Source organism: Taudactylus pleione, unplaced genomic scaffold, assembly GCF_031769625.1.
Source record: "Taudactylus pleione unplaced genomic scaffold, aTauple2 ptg000821l, whole genome shotgun sequence".
Taxonomy (NCBI): domain Eukaryota; kingdom Metazoa; phylum Chordata; class Amphibia; order Anura; family Myobatrachidae; genus Taudactylus; species Taudactylus pleione.
Genome location: NW_028285223.1, coordinates 197,008 through 214,014, shown reverse-complemented (window position 1 = coordinate 214,014; position 17,007 = coordinate 197,008). Strand labels below are relative to the sequence as shown.

At 43.7% G+C, this 17,007-nt stretch overlaps 1 protein-coding gene across 1 annotated transcript in view; it reads right to left on the bottom strand.

The window, feature by feature from the left end:
* Window positions 1-1,901: 1,901 nt before the first annotated feature.
* LOC148474673 (uncharacterized) overlaps window positions 1,902-17,007 on the bottom strand; it is a 202,278-nt gene continuing 187,172 nt past the window's right edge. Inside the window, exon 7 of the mRNA XM_088458273.1 lies at window positions 1,902-1,966. The gene's annotated coding sequence lies outside the window, so the exon portion shown is untranslated. The remainder of the gene's footprint in view (window positions 1,967-17,007) is intronic.

Here is a 17,007-nt window from a genome sequence, read left to right as displayed (position 1 = left end):
TCTGCTGTGTCTCTGTGACCTGTCCCTGCTGCCTGGCCACTACTGATAGCTGCTGCTGTGCTTGTCCCCTGAGCAGCACTTACCACCTCCATCACTCTGCTGTGTCTCTGTGACCTGTCCCTGCTGCCTGGCCACTACTGATAGCTGCTGCTGTCCTTGTCCCCTGAGCAGCACTGACCACTTCCATCACTCTGCTGTGTCTGTGTGACCTGTCCCTGCTGCCTGGCCACTACTGATAGCTGCTGCTGTCCTTGTCCCCTGAGCAGCACTGACCACTTCCATCACTCTGCTGTGTCTCTGTGACCTGTCCCTGCTGCCTGGCCACTACTGATAGCTGCTGCTGTCCTTGTCCCCTGAGCAGCACTTACCACCTCCATCACTCTGCTGTGTCTCTGTGACCTGTCCCTGCTGCCTGCCCATTACTGATAGCTGCTGCTGTGCTTGTCCTCTAAGCAGCGCTGACTCTGCTGTGTCTCTGTGACCTGTCCCTGCTGCTGTGCTTGTCCTCTGAGCAGCACTGACCACCTCCATCACTCTGCTATCTCTGTGATCTGTCCCTGCTGCCTGGCCACTACTGATAGCTGCTGCTGTGCTTGTCCCCTGAGCAGCACTGAAAACCTCCATCACTATGCTGTGTCTCTGTGACCTGTCCCTGCTGCCTGGCCATTACTGATAGCTGCTGCTGTGCTTGTCCGCTAAGCAGCGCTGACCACCTCCATCACTCTGCTGTGTCTCTGTGACCTGTCCCTGCTGCCTGGCCACTACTGATAGCTGCTGCTGTGCTTGTCCCCTGAGCAGCACTGAAAACCTCCATCACTATGCTGTGTCTCTGTGACCTGTCCACCTCTGCACCAGGCCCTTTGCAGTACTGTCCACCTCTGCACCAGGCCCTTTGCAGTACTGTCCACCTCTGCACCAGGCCCTTTGCAGTACTGTCCACGTCTGCTCCAGGCACTTTACGCGAACAAAGATGCAATATTGAGGAAAGAGTTGGCAGCAGAGGGATGGCACCAGGTGTCTTGCGCCATAAGGATTTGGTGTATGAGACTCATCTGTATAATTGAGATCAGGACAAATCACAGTGACGTCTGCGGTCTCCCCCTATGGGCCTGATGCACAGCTGGACGCAGCGCAGCTGTTTGCACAGTGGAGCGTTTATATGCTACTGTGCAATGTGCAAAGAGTCCTGCAAACACCAACAGCGCATGCGCTCCCCTGAGTGCGCGCAGAGACGCGCTGGTGCGTACGGGATCGCTGGCATTAGCATTAGTGGCGGGGAACCATGGGCATTCCTGGGAGGTGGGCGTTTTAGGGGAGCCGGTGACCGCGGCTGCGTTCCCAAATGTACGGCCACAGGAGCCATATCTACAGCAATATTAGAAGGAGACGGTGCGCCAGTCATAGGCTAGTATAAGTACCGATGGTGGATGCGATGGTGTGCCGATGGCACCACTGATGGACACACTGTCCACGGGCACTGAGAGGGGGGGGGGTCTCACACAGTCCGGCTCACACTGAGAGTGGGGGTCTCACACAGTCCGGCACACACTGAGAGTGGGGGTCTCAAACAGTCCGGCTCACACTGAGAGTGGGGGTCTCACACAGTCCGGCACACACTGAGAGTGGGGGTCTCACACAGTCCGGCTCACACTGAGAGTGGGGGTCTCACACAGTCCGGCTCACACTGAGAGTGGGGGTCTCAAACAGTCCGGCTCACACTGAGAGTGGGGGTCTCACACAGTCCGGCTCACACTGAGAGTGGGGGTCTCACACAGTCCGGCACACACTGAGACGAGCATCTGCACATTACCACCACTCTGATTTAGAACAAGCTTTTACCTATGTCCGCCCTGCTGCAGAACCTCATCTGTATTATACGTCTTCCTTTTAGAAGAAGGCCCCATCAGTCAACATCATTGAAGTATAGTGCGATGGGCAGCACCGGTCCTGCACTCTGTGACCTGGGCTTGATGGATGAAAGCAGAGAAAGGACTGAAGACTTCTTATAGCAATACCACTAGGACTCTGCAACCAGCAGAGACTACTCAAGGGCTCATCTCATTCACTCTACCAAAAGGTGACATCTCACCAGCCGTGGGAAGGAATAAAGACCTGGAGATGTCCTCATGCACCAGGTGCAGCATCATGGTCCAGCAGACACGTGTACTGGTCATACAAACATACTATGTAATAACCGCACATAGAATCCTGCAACACGCATGGAGTTTGTTATCTAACCAGAAGAAGATCAGGAGGACAGTTGCCATGTTATCATGATGCATCCAATGAATGGGAATGTAGAGGCTTCTGATTCCACGTTTGGCTGTGATAGGGCTGCTCGTCCAATAGATGTGGCACTACAAGTCCTCTACACCCACACTGTCTGCTACCCACTAATAAACTTGCTAGCTATTTATATTTTAATATTAATTTGTAAAAATATCTAATTTCTTAATTGTTATATTTTAATAACTGTAATATTTGCGATTTGAAGTCAATTGTGAAATGTTACAATAATAATTCAAACCTCAACAATAGAACATAAAATTAAATTCCAGATTTAATCTGGGTTTTGGCCAATGAGGTTAGGAACCACTCTGCTAAAGAATGACTACGTATACCATTATTATATTACCCCTGGCTACCGAATAATGAGGACGGTGTCATCGCCTCCAGGTTATAGTGTGACGGGGACGGGTGTCATCTCCTCCAGGTTATAGTGTGACGGGGACGGGTGTCATCTCCTCCAGGTTATAGTATGACGGGGACGGGTGTCATCTCCTCCAGGTTATAGTGTGACGGGGACGAGTGTCATCTCCAGGTTATAGTGTGATGGGGGCGGGTTTCATCTCCTCCAGGTTATAGTGTGACGGGGACGGGTGGCATCTCCTCCAGGTTATAGTATGACGGGGACGAGTGTCGTCTCCTCCAGGTTATAGTGTATGGGGACGAGTGTCGTCTCCTCCAGGTTATAGTGTGATGGGGACGAGTGTCATCTCCTCCAGGTTATAGTGTGATGGGGACGAGTGTCATCTCCTCCAGGTTATAGTGTGATGGGGACGAGTGTCATCTCCTCCAGGTTATAGTGTGATGGGGACGAGTGTCATCTCCTCCAGGTTATAGTGTGATGGGGACGATTGTCGTCTCCTCCAGGTTATAGTGTGATGGGGACGAGTGTCATCTCCTCCAGGTTATAGTGTGATGGGGACGATTGTCGTCTCCTCCAGGTTATAGTGTGATGGGGACGAGTGTCATCTCCTCCAGGTTATAGTGTGATGGGGACGAGTGTCATCTCCAGGTTATAGTGTGGTGGGGACGAGTGTCATCTCCTCCAGGTTATAGTGTGATGGGGACGGGTGTCATTGCTCCTCAGGATACAGTACTGTATGAAGGGAACAGGTGTCATTGCTCTTCGGGATACAGTACTATGTGACGGAGACAGGTGTCATTGCTCTTCGGGATACAGTACTGTATGACGGGGATGGGTGTCATTGCTCTTCGGGATACAGTACTGTATGATGGGGACGGGTGTCATTGCTCTTCAGGATTCAGTACTGTGTGACGGAGACGGGCGTCATTGCTCTTCAGGATTCAGTACTGTGTGACGGAGACGGGTGTCATTGCTCTTCGGGATACAGTACTGTATGAAGGGGACGGGTGTCATTGCTCTTCAGGATTCAGTACTGTATGAAGGAGACGGGTGTCATTGCTCTTTGGGATACAGTACTGTATGAAGGGGATGGGTGTCATTGCTCTTCGGGATACAGTACTGTATGAAGGGGACGGGTGTCATTGCTCTTCAGGATTCAGTACTGTATGAAGGAGATGGGTGTCATTGCTCCTCGGGATACAGTACTGTATGAAGGGGACGGGTGTCATTGCTCTTCGGGATACAGTACTGTATGATGGGGACGGGTGTCATTGCTCTTCAGGATTCAGTACTGTGTGACGGAGACGGGTGTCATTGCTCTTCAGGATTCAGTACTGTGTGACGGAGACGGGTGTCATTGCTCTTCGGGATACAGTACTGTATGAAGGGGACGGGTGTCATTGCTCTTCAGGATTCAGTACTGTATGAAGGGGACGGGTGTCATTGTTCTTCAGGATTCAGTACTGTGTGACGGAGACGGGTGTCATTGCTCTTCGGGATACAGTACTGTATGAAGGGGACAGGTGTCATTGCTCTTCAGGATACAGTACTGTATGAAGGGGACAGGTGTCAATGTCTTTCTGGAAACTGTATGATGAAGACAGGTGTAATTTTGCATCGGATTACAAGATGATGAGGAATGGTTCTATTTTCCTTTTCTTAAATAATACAATGAGAACGGCTGCCATTTTACTCTGGGATAACTTGTACAAATATTACTGATAATGCTCCGTTTCTGTGCCGTGAGGTGCATCATTCCTGTTCGTCATCATAGAACCATATGGAGGTCACCATAGAAGCCAAGAATGCTAAGCAATGTGTGACTAGCTAATTGCTGCTTTAGTGTTAATATTTTATCAGTGCCTTTATTTTACGTTGTTATATTGTTTCAGTGAAAGTGGTAACTAGTGAATGCTTATAATAGATGGAATATGAGTCTTTAAATGTACAGTGTCAACTTCTCACACTACCTGACCAGGGTCCTTCTACCTGAGCACTGTCTATCGGCAATTTGTGCTTGTGTAAATTTTGAGGGTATGGCTCTCTCATTTCCATCATTGGATCAGTGGTGTAGTGGAGACTGATTGGGTGACATCTACCAGGCATTGAGGTCTGTGGATCTGGGAGGCTTCCTGGTAACTGAGCTGTGGGGTATGGCCCTCTAATGTCCATCATTGGATGAGTGGTTTAGTGGAGACTGATTGGGTGACATCTACCAGGCATTGAGGTCTGTGGATCTGGAAGGCTTCCTGGTAATTGAGCTGTGGGGTATGGCCCTCTAATGTCCATCATTGGATGAGTGGTGTAGTGAGAATGATTGGGTGACATCTACCAGGCATTGAAGTCTGAGGATCTGGAAGGCTTCCTGGTAACTGAGCTGTGGGGTATGGCCCTCTAATGTCCATCATTGGATGAGTGGTGTAGTGAGAATGATTGGGTGACATCTACCAGGCATTGAAGTCTGAGGATCTGGAAGGCTTCCTGGTAACTGAGCTGTGGGGTATGGCCCTCTAATGTCCATCATTGGATGAGTGGTGTAGTGGAGACTGATTGGGTGACATCTACCAGGCATTGAGGTCTGTGGATCTGGAAGGCTTCCTGGTAACTGAGCTGTGGGGTATGGCCCTCTAATGTCCATCATTGGATGAGTGGTGTAGTGAGAATGATTGGGTGACATCTACCAGGCATTGAAGTCTGAGGATCTGGAAGGCTTCCTGGTAACTGAGCTGTGGGGTATGGCCCTCTAATGTCCATCATTGGATGAGTGGTGTAGTGAGAATGATTGGGTGACATCTACCAGGGAATGAATGCGAGTGTGGTACAGCTGGTTTCTTGGTAAGAATGTAGTAGAGGTGGATTTGCTGACATGCTGGGGAGTAGGATTGGAAATCTCTGAATGCTGCAAGGGAGCCCTGATTAACTTTCAGATTGTATTGTTTGTTTTAATGTAAATTTTTGGTTAAAACCAAAATACAGGATGTACTGGAAGTGCCACCTAGTACATTGATTTATAACAGACCTTGCAGTCTATTAGTAATGCACTGTTGTTTTATGAAGTACATTGAGCCTAATGTAACAGATTTTCCACAGAACGTGCCACATGATATAAAATTGTGATGTTTTATAATGCGAAACCAACTTATCTTCTAAATCTCTTACGTTTAAAAAACAGATTTAAATCCTGTGGAAAAATGGTAGAAAAATCTTCTGTTTATTAAATCCGGACCATTACATTTGCCCATAGTCTGGGTTACAATCTCGTTGAGTACATTTTAGCGAAGGCATTAGTAACCGTGTACGTGTTCTGCAGAGCTTACACTTTTCCTGTAGTGCTATATGTCTGTGTGTTACAGGTTCTCTGTCCCCTTTTGGAGTCTAATTGTGTAGCCCTCATGGGGCACATAGAGACCAGGCCTTTATTATCTGTGGAATCTCCCACATAAATCACAATGTACTATGGACACATTTCTCTTACATCTGTTTCAGGACTAAAGTCTATTTTTCTATTGTGTTTGTTGTTGCCGGAATAACTAGTGTGACAGATGACTTCTTTATCAGCCGGGGAGGCACGAGGTGCAGGTGCACAGAGGGGTGTAAGGAGGGGGTGCACACGCGCGGGGGCATTCAGAGCATATTATATACAAATTACATCCCACCCTCTGATTGGAATATCCAGAGATAGACTTAAGCTGTGCAAGCATCTAAGGCGCACTGCGCATGTGCCATTACAGTAGTCTGCACGCCTGGTGGTGTCATTACGGTGCCATTACAGTAGTCGGCGCCTGGCGGTGTCATTACGGTGCCATTACAGTAGTCTGCACGCCTGGCGGTGTCATTACGGTGCCATTACAGTAGTCTGTGCGCCTGGTGGTGTTATTACGGTGCCATTACAGTAGTCTGCGCACCTGGCGGTGTCATTACGGTGCCATTACAGTAGACGGCGCACCTGGCGGTGTCATTAGGTGCCATTACAGTAGTCGGTGCATGGCGGTGCCATTACAGTAGTCGGTGCATGGCGGTGTCATAACAGTGCCATTACAGTAGTCGGCGCGCCTGGCGGTGTCATTACAGTGCCATTACAGTAGTCAGCGCCTGGCGGTGTCATTACAGTGCCATTACAGTAGTCGGCGCATGGCGGTGTCATGGTGCCATTACTGTAGTTGGCATGCCTGGCACAACGTCTGCACCCTCTGGGCCGAATGTAGAGTTGAACGAATGAAAATCACCTGTAATTGCTCCCACTTTGCGTGCTCGGAGTCGGGCGCATCGGAGTGACTAGACCTCCCCCAGTCATCATAATTAGGGTGCACTTGCAAAAGCCTATACTGGTGCGAAGGATGCGCCTGGAAACATGGATGTCTGCACTACTGCCCATCTCTGCATTGTCGCAAGCGCATTAATACTAAACGAGAAAACGCTGCGTTATGACATCATTGCTCCTACTCAGTCGCAGTGTGAGAATATGTAAATAGGCGGAACGTTCAGCTTCTAAGCACAGATATGTCCTCTTGCATCTTTGCTGGTTGTGCGGCAAATCGCACAATGCATGGCGCGAGTCACGCACCCGTGAACAGGTGCTCGGGTTTCATGATGAGAGCGCAGTGTGCGCAATGGTGTACCTTGGCACATGCGGCCGTGGCTAATCGCATGGTGTTATGCGTGCGTATGTTTGCAGTGTGAGCGGCACAGATGGACGAGGACACATCTGTATATACATAGAACACGATGTGAGGCCATTGAGCCTTGGCGCATACACTGACACAGCAGGAGATCAGAGTAATGGGGCGTACATACATTACCATATCTATGAACGATATTGATTATCATTCAACGGTAAATTGTTCATATCATTCATTTTTATGCAGTGAACGACCAACAATGCCCGTTCCCACATGGTCGATAACGTTATCTATGGTTGTCCATACATGCAGGCCAACTTGGACGATTTCATCACAATTTGCATGTTCAGAGATGTGGTAGGATGACCTCACTGAGAGATAGATATCATAGATACAGTATCAGTGTGTACACCCAATGTCTATCATAGATACAGTATCAGTGTGTACACCCAAAATCTATCATAGATACAGTATCAGTGTGTACACCCAATGTCTATCATATATATCTATCAGTGTGTACACCCAATGTCTATCATAGATACAGTATCAGTGTGTACACCCAATGTCTATCATAGATATCTATCAGTGTGTACACCCAATGTCTATCATAGATACAGTATCAGTGTGTACACCCAATGTCTATCATAGATACAGTATCAGTGTGTACACCCAATGTCTATCATAGATACAGTATCAGTGTGTACACCCAATGTCTATCATATATATCTATCAGTGTGTACACCCAATGTCTATCATAGATACAGTATCAGTGTGTACACCCAATGTCTATCATAGATACAGTATCAGTGTGTACACCCAATGTCTATCATAGATACAGTATCAGTGTGTACACACAATATCTATCATATACATCTATCAGTGTGTACACCCAATGTCTGTCATATATATCTATCAGTGTGTACACCCAATGTCTATCATATACATCTATCAGTGTGTACACCCAATGTCTATCATATACAAATATCAGTGTGTACACCCAATGTCTATCATATATCTCTATCAGTGTGTACACCCAATGTCTATCATAGATATCTATCAGTGTGTACACCAAATGTCTATCATAGATACAGTATCAGTGTGTACACCCAATGTCTATCATAGATACAGTGTGTACACCCAATGTCTATCATAGATACAGTATCAGTGTGTACACCCAATGTCTATCATAGATACAGTGTGTACACCCAATGTCTATCATAGATACAGTATCAGTGTGTACACCCAATGTCTATCATAGATACAGTATCAGTGTGTACACACAATATCTATCATAGATACAGTATCAGTGTGTACACCCAATATCTATCATAGATACAGTGTGTACACCCAATGTCTATCATAGATACAGTATGTACACCCAATGTCTATCATAGATACAGTATCAGTGTGTACACCCAATGTCTATCATAGATATCTATCAGTGTGTACACCCAATGTCTATCATAGATATCTATCAGTGTGTACACCAAATGTCTATCATAGATACAGTATCAGTGTGTACACCCAATGTCTATCATAGATACAGTGTGTACACCCAATGTCTATCATAGATACAGTATCAGTGTGTACACCCAATGTCTATCATAGATACAGTATCAATGTGTACACCCAATGTCTATCATAGATACAGTATCAGTGTGTACACCCAATGTCTATCATAGATATCTATCAGTGTGTACACCAAATGTCTATCATAGATACAGTATCAGTGTGTACACACAATATCTATCATAGCTACAGTATCAGTGTGTACACCCAATCTCTATCATAGATACAGTATCAGTGTGTACACACAATGTCTCTCATAGATACAGTATCAGTGTGTACACACAATATCTATCATAGCTACAGTATCAGTGTGTACACCCAATCTCTATCATAGATACAGTGTGTACACCCAATGTCTATCATAGATACAGTATCAGTGTGTACACCCAATGTCTATCATAGATACAGTGTGTACACCCAATGTCTATCATAGATACAGTATCAGTGTGTACACCCAATGTCTATCATAGATACAGTATCAGTGTGTACACACAATATCTATCATAGATACAGTATCAGTGTGTACACCCAATATCTATCATAGATACAGTGTGTACACCCAATGTCTATCATAGATACAGTATGTACACCCAATGTCTATCATAGATACAGTATCAGTGTGTACACCCAATGTCTATCATAGATACAGTATCAGTGTGTACACCCAATGTCTATCATAGATATCTATCAGTGTGTACACCCAATGTCTATCATAGATATCTATCAGTGTGTACACCCAATGTCTATCATAGATACAGTATCAGTGTGTACACCCAATGTCTATCATATATTATTGTGTACACCCAATGTCTATCATATATATGTATCAGTGTGTACACCCAATGTCTATCATAGATACAGTATCAGTGTGTACACCCAATGTCTATCATAGACATTGGGTGTACACACTGATACTGTATCTATGATAGACATTGGGTGTACACACTGATACTGTATCTATGATAGACATTGGGTGTACACACTGATACATATATATGATAGACATTGGGTGTACACAATAATATATGATAGACATTGGGTGTACACACTGATACTGTATCTATGATAGACATTGGGTGTACACACTGATAGATATCTATGATAGACATTGGGTGTACACACTGATAGATATCTATGATAGACATTGGGTGTACACACTGATACTGTATCTATGATAGACATTGGGTGTACACACTGATACTGTATCTATGATAGACATTGGGTGTACATACTGTATCTATGATAGACATTGGGTGTACACACTGTATCTATGATAGATATTGGGTGTACACACTGATACTGTATCTATGATAGATATTGTGTGTACACACTGATACTGTATCTATGATAGACATTGGGTGTACACACTGATACTGTATCTATGATAGACATTGGGTGTACACACTGTATCTATGATAGACATTGGGTGTACACACTGATACTGTATCTATGATAGACATTGGGTGTACACACTGTATCTATGATAGAGATTGGGTGTACACACTGATACTGTAGCTATGATAGATATTGTGTGTACACACTGATACTGTATCTATGAGAGACATTGTGTGTACACACTGATACTGTATCTATGATAGAGATTGGGTGTACACACTGATACTGTAGCTATGATAGATATTGTGTGTACACACTGATACTGTATCTATGATAGACATTTGGTGTACACACTGATAGATATCTATGATAGACATTGGGTGTACACACTGATACTGTATCTATGATAGACATTGGGTGTACACATTGATACTGTATCTATGATAGACATTGGGTGTACACACTGATACTGTATCTATGATAGACATTGGGTGTACACACTGTATCTATGATAGACATTGGGTGTACACACTGATACTGTATCTATGATAGACATTTGGTGTACACACTGATAGATATCTATGATAGACATTGGGTGTACACACTGATAGATATCTATGATAGACATTGGGTGTACACACTGATACTGTATCTATGATAGACATTGGGTGTACATACTGTATCTATGATAGACATTGGGTGTACACACTGTATCTATGATAGATATTGGGTGTACACACTGATACTGTATCTATGATAGATATTGTGTGTACACACTGATACTGTATCTATGATAGACATTGGGTGTACACACTGATACTGTATCTATGATAGACATTGGGTGTACACACTGTATCTATGATAGACATTGGGTGTACACACTGATACTGTATCTATGATAGACATTGGGTGTACACACTGTATCTATGATAGACATTGGGTGTACACACTGATACTGTATCTATGATAGACATTTGGTGTACACACTGATAGATATCTATGATAGACATTGGGTGTACACACTGATAGAGATATATGATAGACATTGGGTGTACACACTGATATTTGTATATGATAGACATTGGGTGTACACACTGATAGATGTATATGATAGACATTGGGTGTACACACTGATAGATATATATGACAGACATTGGGTGTACACACTGATAGATGTATATGATAGATATTGTGTGTACACACTGATACTGTATCTATGATAGACATTGGGTGTACACACTGATACTGTATCTATGATAGACATTGGGTGTACACACTGATACTGTATCTATGATAGACATTGGGTGTACACACTGATAGATATATATGATAGACATTGGGTGTACACACTGATACTGTATCTATGATAGACATTGGGTGTACACACTGATACTGTATCTATGATAGACATTGGGTGTACACACTGATACTGTATCTATCATAGATACAGTATCAGTGTGTACACCCAATGTCTATCATATATATGTATCAGTGTGTACACCCAATGTCTATCATAGATACAGTATCAGTGTGTACACCCAATGTCTATCATAAATACAGTATCAGTGTGTACACACAATGTCTATCATAGATACAGTATCAGTGTGTACACACAATGTCTATCATAGATACAGTATCAGTGTGTATACCCAATGTCTATCATAGATACAGTATCAGTGTGTACACACAATGTCTATCATAGATACAGTATCAGTGTGTATACCCAATGTCTATCATAGATACAGTATCAGTGTGTACACCCAATATCGTTTGCCCTGCACTACAATAAGTTGAAGGGAAATCTATCAACGATACCGTTTGTTGTGCAGATCGTACCGTGTATATGCAGCTTACGGAACACGCATTCCCCATATTCCACGTGTACAGTCACTACTAACACAGCAGGCTGCGCGGAATAGCACCTGCGTGGGCGATAACCAGAGTTTGTTCTACAGACATTGGGCCTGATGGTTTGCGTACAACTTTGATGGCTTTTGATCTGCGCAAATGCAGGATCTGTACTGTGCATGTGCCGATCGGTGGCTGTGACGGACGCAGCGCCACCTAAGCTGTAGCATGATTGACATGCTGCGGCCGTTTGGGGCTGGGGAAGGGGCGGCGGCAGTCAACATCCCAGAGAACAAGGGCGTGTCTGCCCCATTTTCTGGGCACACCGAGGGCAGTGTCTGCCTCTTCCGGCACAGCTTCCCTGCCCCCGGCAGTGTGAAGTACATGGCCAACCTGAGTAACCTATAGGGGTGACCGATGTTCATGCAAGTGAGCTGCGTCCTCGAGTGCATCAGCAGCCGGCCTGAGGCGCTAATTACACAAGTCGCCTCCTGAGGCATTAGCGTATTATGACACAGCTGCTGCGGCCATGTGACCGCGTGTATCTCTGAGTCAGACCCATTGAGCCATTAGTGATGTATGCGGTGTAGTGGGATGCTGTGCTGTCTTCTGCGTCATGCCCCCTGCACCGGCCTGTGTGCTGTAAATCTGGTGCTGTTCCATGGGCCCCATGTTGTTCTGTGTCAGGTGGTTGCGAATAAACACTTCTGTCATCCAACCTGCAGGCGGTGTCTCTTCCTTTTCCCTGTTGTGTCGCCATGTCTGTGATGTCTGCTCTGGGAGAGCCTGTGCCTGATTACTGCATGCGGCCTGTCTGTCCTTGTAAATAAGAGTAGCATGTCTTCTCAGTGCCATGACCTGTATAATACTGTATAGCTGTGCATTATACTGTACATACAGCTATTTAATCCTATATTCTTGCACCATAACAATCGCAAGTCTTCCAGTAACTGAACCAACAGAGTATTTGTACTGATTGTTTTTCATGACTCATGCTTTAGGCATGACTGTAAAATGTCATATGTTTATGTGACATATGTAGACATCCCAATGTGCTCTCAATCTTCATCTATTTGTTTTTGCTGTTGAGTTAATGTACTTTTCCCCATCTCGTTTCTTTGTTCCTCATTCTGCAATATCATGTCCATCTGTCCCTTCTGTGTCCTCATCATCCTGGGACTCCATAATCTCCTGTACATCCTGCAATATCATGTCCATCTGTCCCTTCTGTGTCCTCATCATCCTGGGACTCCATAACCTCCTGTACATCCTGCAATATCACGTCCATCTGTCCCTTCTGTGTCCTCATCATCCTGGGACTCCATAATCTCCTGTACATCCTGCAATATCATGTCCATCTGTCCCTTCTGTGTCCTCATCATCCTGGGACTCCATAACCTCCTGTACCTCTTGCAATTCTCCACATATTAAATTTCTGTAACTCCCTTCCATGTCCTCCTAATGCCTTATGCCTAGACTACTAACTGCTTGTTATGTGCGTTCATACCCCTCACAGAGTCCCCGATCATGTTCATATAATTGGCTATTCCATACCTCACTTCCACCATGTTATCACCTGAGTGTCCTTATTACGCCATCACGTTCATATCATTGGCTATTCCATACCTCACTTCCACCACCTTATCACCTAAGTGTCCAGACCATGCTTCAAGGCCATATAATTGGCTATGCCATACCTCATTGTCCCTTCCCCCTTATCAGGACATTTATTTTCAGTTTATTTGTCATTTATGATACTTGTATCCCACAACCTAATGTCTAATGTGTAAAACGTGGCAAAATGTGTTGTTTTATCTTTGTTATGCTGTATTATACAATTATGACAGATTGTTGTCTGATAAAACCAATAACATTTTGTTTTTATAATTTGTCGTCTTGCATTATATTGTTTAAATGTTTTCTAAAATGTGACATCATGTGTATTTGCTGATGGTTGTGTGTTACAGTATATTCTAACAATGTCATATATTGTGAGTGATACATACACACAATGATGATACATACACACAATGATGATCACCAGACACATCGGTATAACTATCCTCCGATCAGTGATACATACACACAATGATAATCACCAGACACACCAGTATAACCATCCTCCGATCAGTGATATATACACACAATGATGATACATACACACAATGATGATCACCAGACACATCAGAATAACCAGCCTCCGATCAGTGATACATACACACAATGATGATACATACACACAATGATGATCACCAGACACATCGGTATAACTATCCTCCGATCAGTGATACATACACACAATGATGGTTATACTAATGCGTCTGGTGATCATCATTGTGTCACTGAATGGAGGACGGTTATACTGATGTGTCTGGTAATCATCCTGCAATCAGTGATACATACACACAATGATGATACATACACACAATGATGATCACCAGACACATCAGTATAACCATCCTCCGATCAGTGATACATACACACAATGATGATACATACACACAATGATGATCTCCAGACACATCAGTATAACCATCCTCCGATCAGTGATACATACACACAATGATGATACATACACACAATGATGATCACCAGACACATCAGTATAACCATCCTCCAATCAGTGATACATACACACAATGATGATCATCAGACACATCAGTATAACCAGCCTCCAATCAGTGATACATACACCCAATGATGATACATACACACAATGATAATCACCAGACACATCAGTATAACCATTCTCCGATCAGTGATACTGATACATACACCCAATGATAATGACCAGACACATCAGTATCACTGATCCTCCAATCAGTGATACATACACACAATGAGGATCTCCAGACACATCAGTATAACCATCCTCCAATCAGTGATACATACACCCAATGATGATACATACACACAATGATAATCACCAGACACATCAGTATAACCATCCTCCGATCAGTGATACATACACACAATGATGATACATACACACAATGATAATCACCCGACACATCAGTATAACCAACCTCCGATCAGTGATACATACACACAATGATGATACATACAAACAATGATGATCACCAGACACATCAGTATAACCATCCTCCGATCAGTGATACATACACACAATGATGATCACCAGACACATCAATATAACCGTACTCCGATCAGTGATACATACACCCAATGATGATACATACACACAATGATAATCACCAGACACATCAGTATAACCATTCTCCGATCAGTGATACTGATACATACACCCAATGATAATCACCAGACACATCAGTATCACTGATCCTCCAATCAGTGATACATACACACAATGAGGATCTCCAGACACATCAGTATAACCATCCTCCAATCAGTGATACATACACCCAATGATGATACATACACACAATGATAATCACCAGACACATCAGTATAACCATCCTCTGATCAGTGATACATACACACAATGATGATACATACACACAATGATAATCACCAGACACATCAGTATAACCATCCTCTGATCAGTGATACATACACACAATGATGATCACCAGATACATCAGTATAACCATCCACCGATCAGTGATACATACACACAATGATAATCACCAGACACATCAGTATAACCATCCTCCGATCAGTGATACATACACACAATGATGATACATACACACAATGATGATCACCAGACACATCAGTATAACCAGCCTCTGATCAGTGATACATACACACAATGATGATACATACACACAATGATAATCACCAGACACATCAGTATAACCATCCTCCGATCAGTGATACATACACACAATGATGATACATGCACACAATGATGATACATACACACAATGATAATCACCAGACACATCAGTATAACCATCCTCCGATCAGTGATACATACACACAATGATGATACATACACACAATGATAATCACCCGACACATCAGTATAACCAACCTCCGATCAGTGATACATACACACAATGATGATACATACACACAATGATGATCACCAGACACATCAGTATAACCAGCCTCTGATCAGTGATACATACACACAATGATGATACATACACACAATGATAATCACCAGACACATCAGTATAACCATCCTCCGATCAGTGATACATACACACAATGATGATACATGCACACAATGATGATACATACACACAATGATAATCACCAGACACATCAGTATAACCATCCTCCGATCAGTGATACATACACACAATGATGATACATACACACAATGATAATCACCCGACACATCAGTATAACCAACCTCCGATCAGTGATACATACACACAATGATGATACATACACACAATGATGATCACCAGACACATCAGTATAACCATCCTCCGATCAGTGATACATACACACAATGATGATCACCAGACACATCAATATAACCGTACTCCGATCAGTGATACATACACCCAATGATGATACATACACACAATGATAATCACCAGACACATCAGTATAACCATTCTCCGATCAGTGATACTGATACATACACCCAATGATAATCACCAGACACATCAGTATCACTGATCCTCCAATCAGTGATACATACACACAATGAGGATCTCCAGACACATCAGTATAACCATCCTCCAATCAGTGATACATACACCCAATGATGATACATACACACAATGATAATCACCAGACACATCAGTATAACCATCCTCTGATCAGTGATACATACACACAGTGATGATACATACACACAATGATAATCACCAGACACATCAGTATAACCATCCTCTGATCAGTGATACATACACACAATGATGATCACCAGATACATCAGTATAACCATCCTCCGATCAGTGATACATACACACAATGATGATCACCAGACACATCAATATAACCGTACTCCGATCAGTGATACATACACACAGTGATGATCACCAGACACATCAGTATAACCATTCTTCGATCAGTGATACATACACCCAATGATGATACATA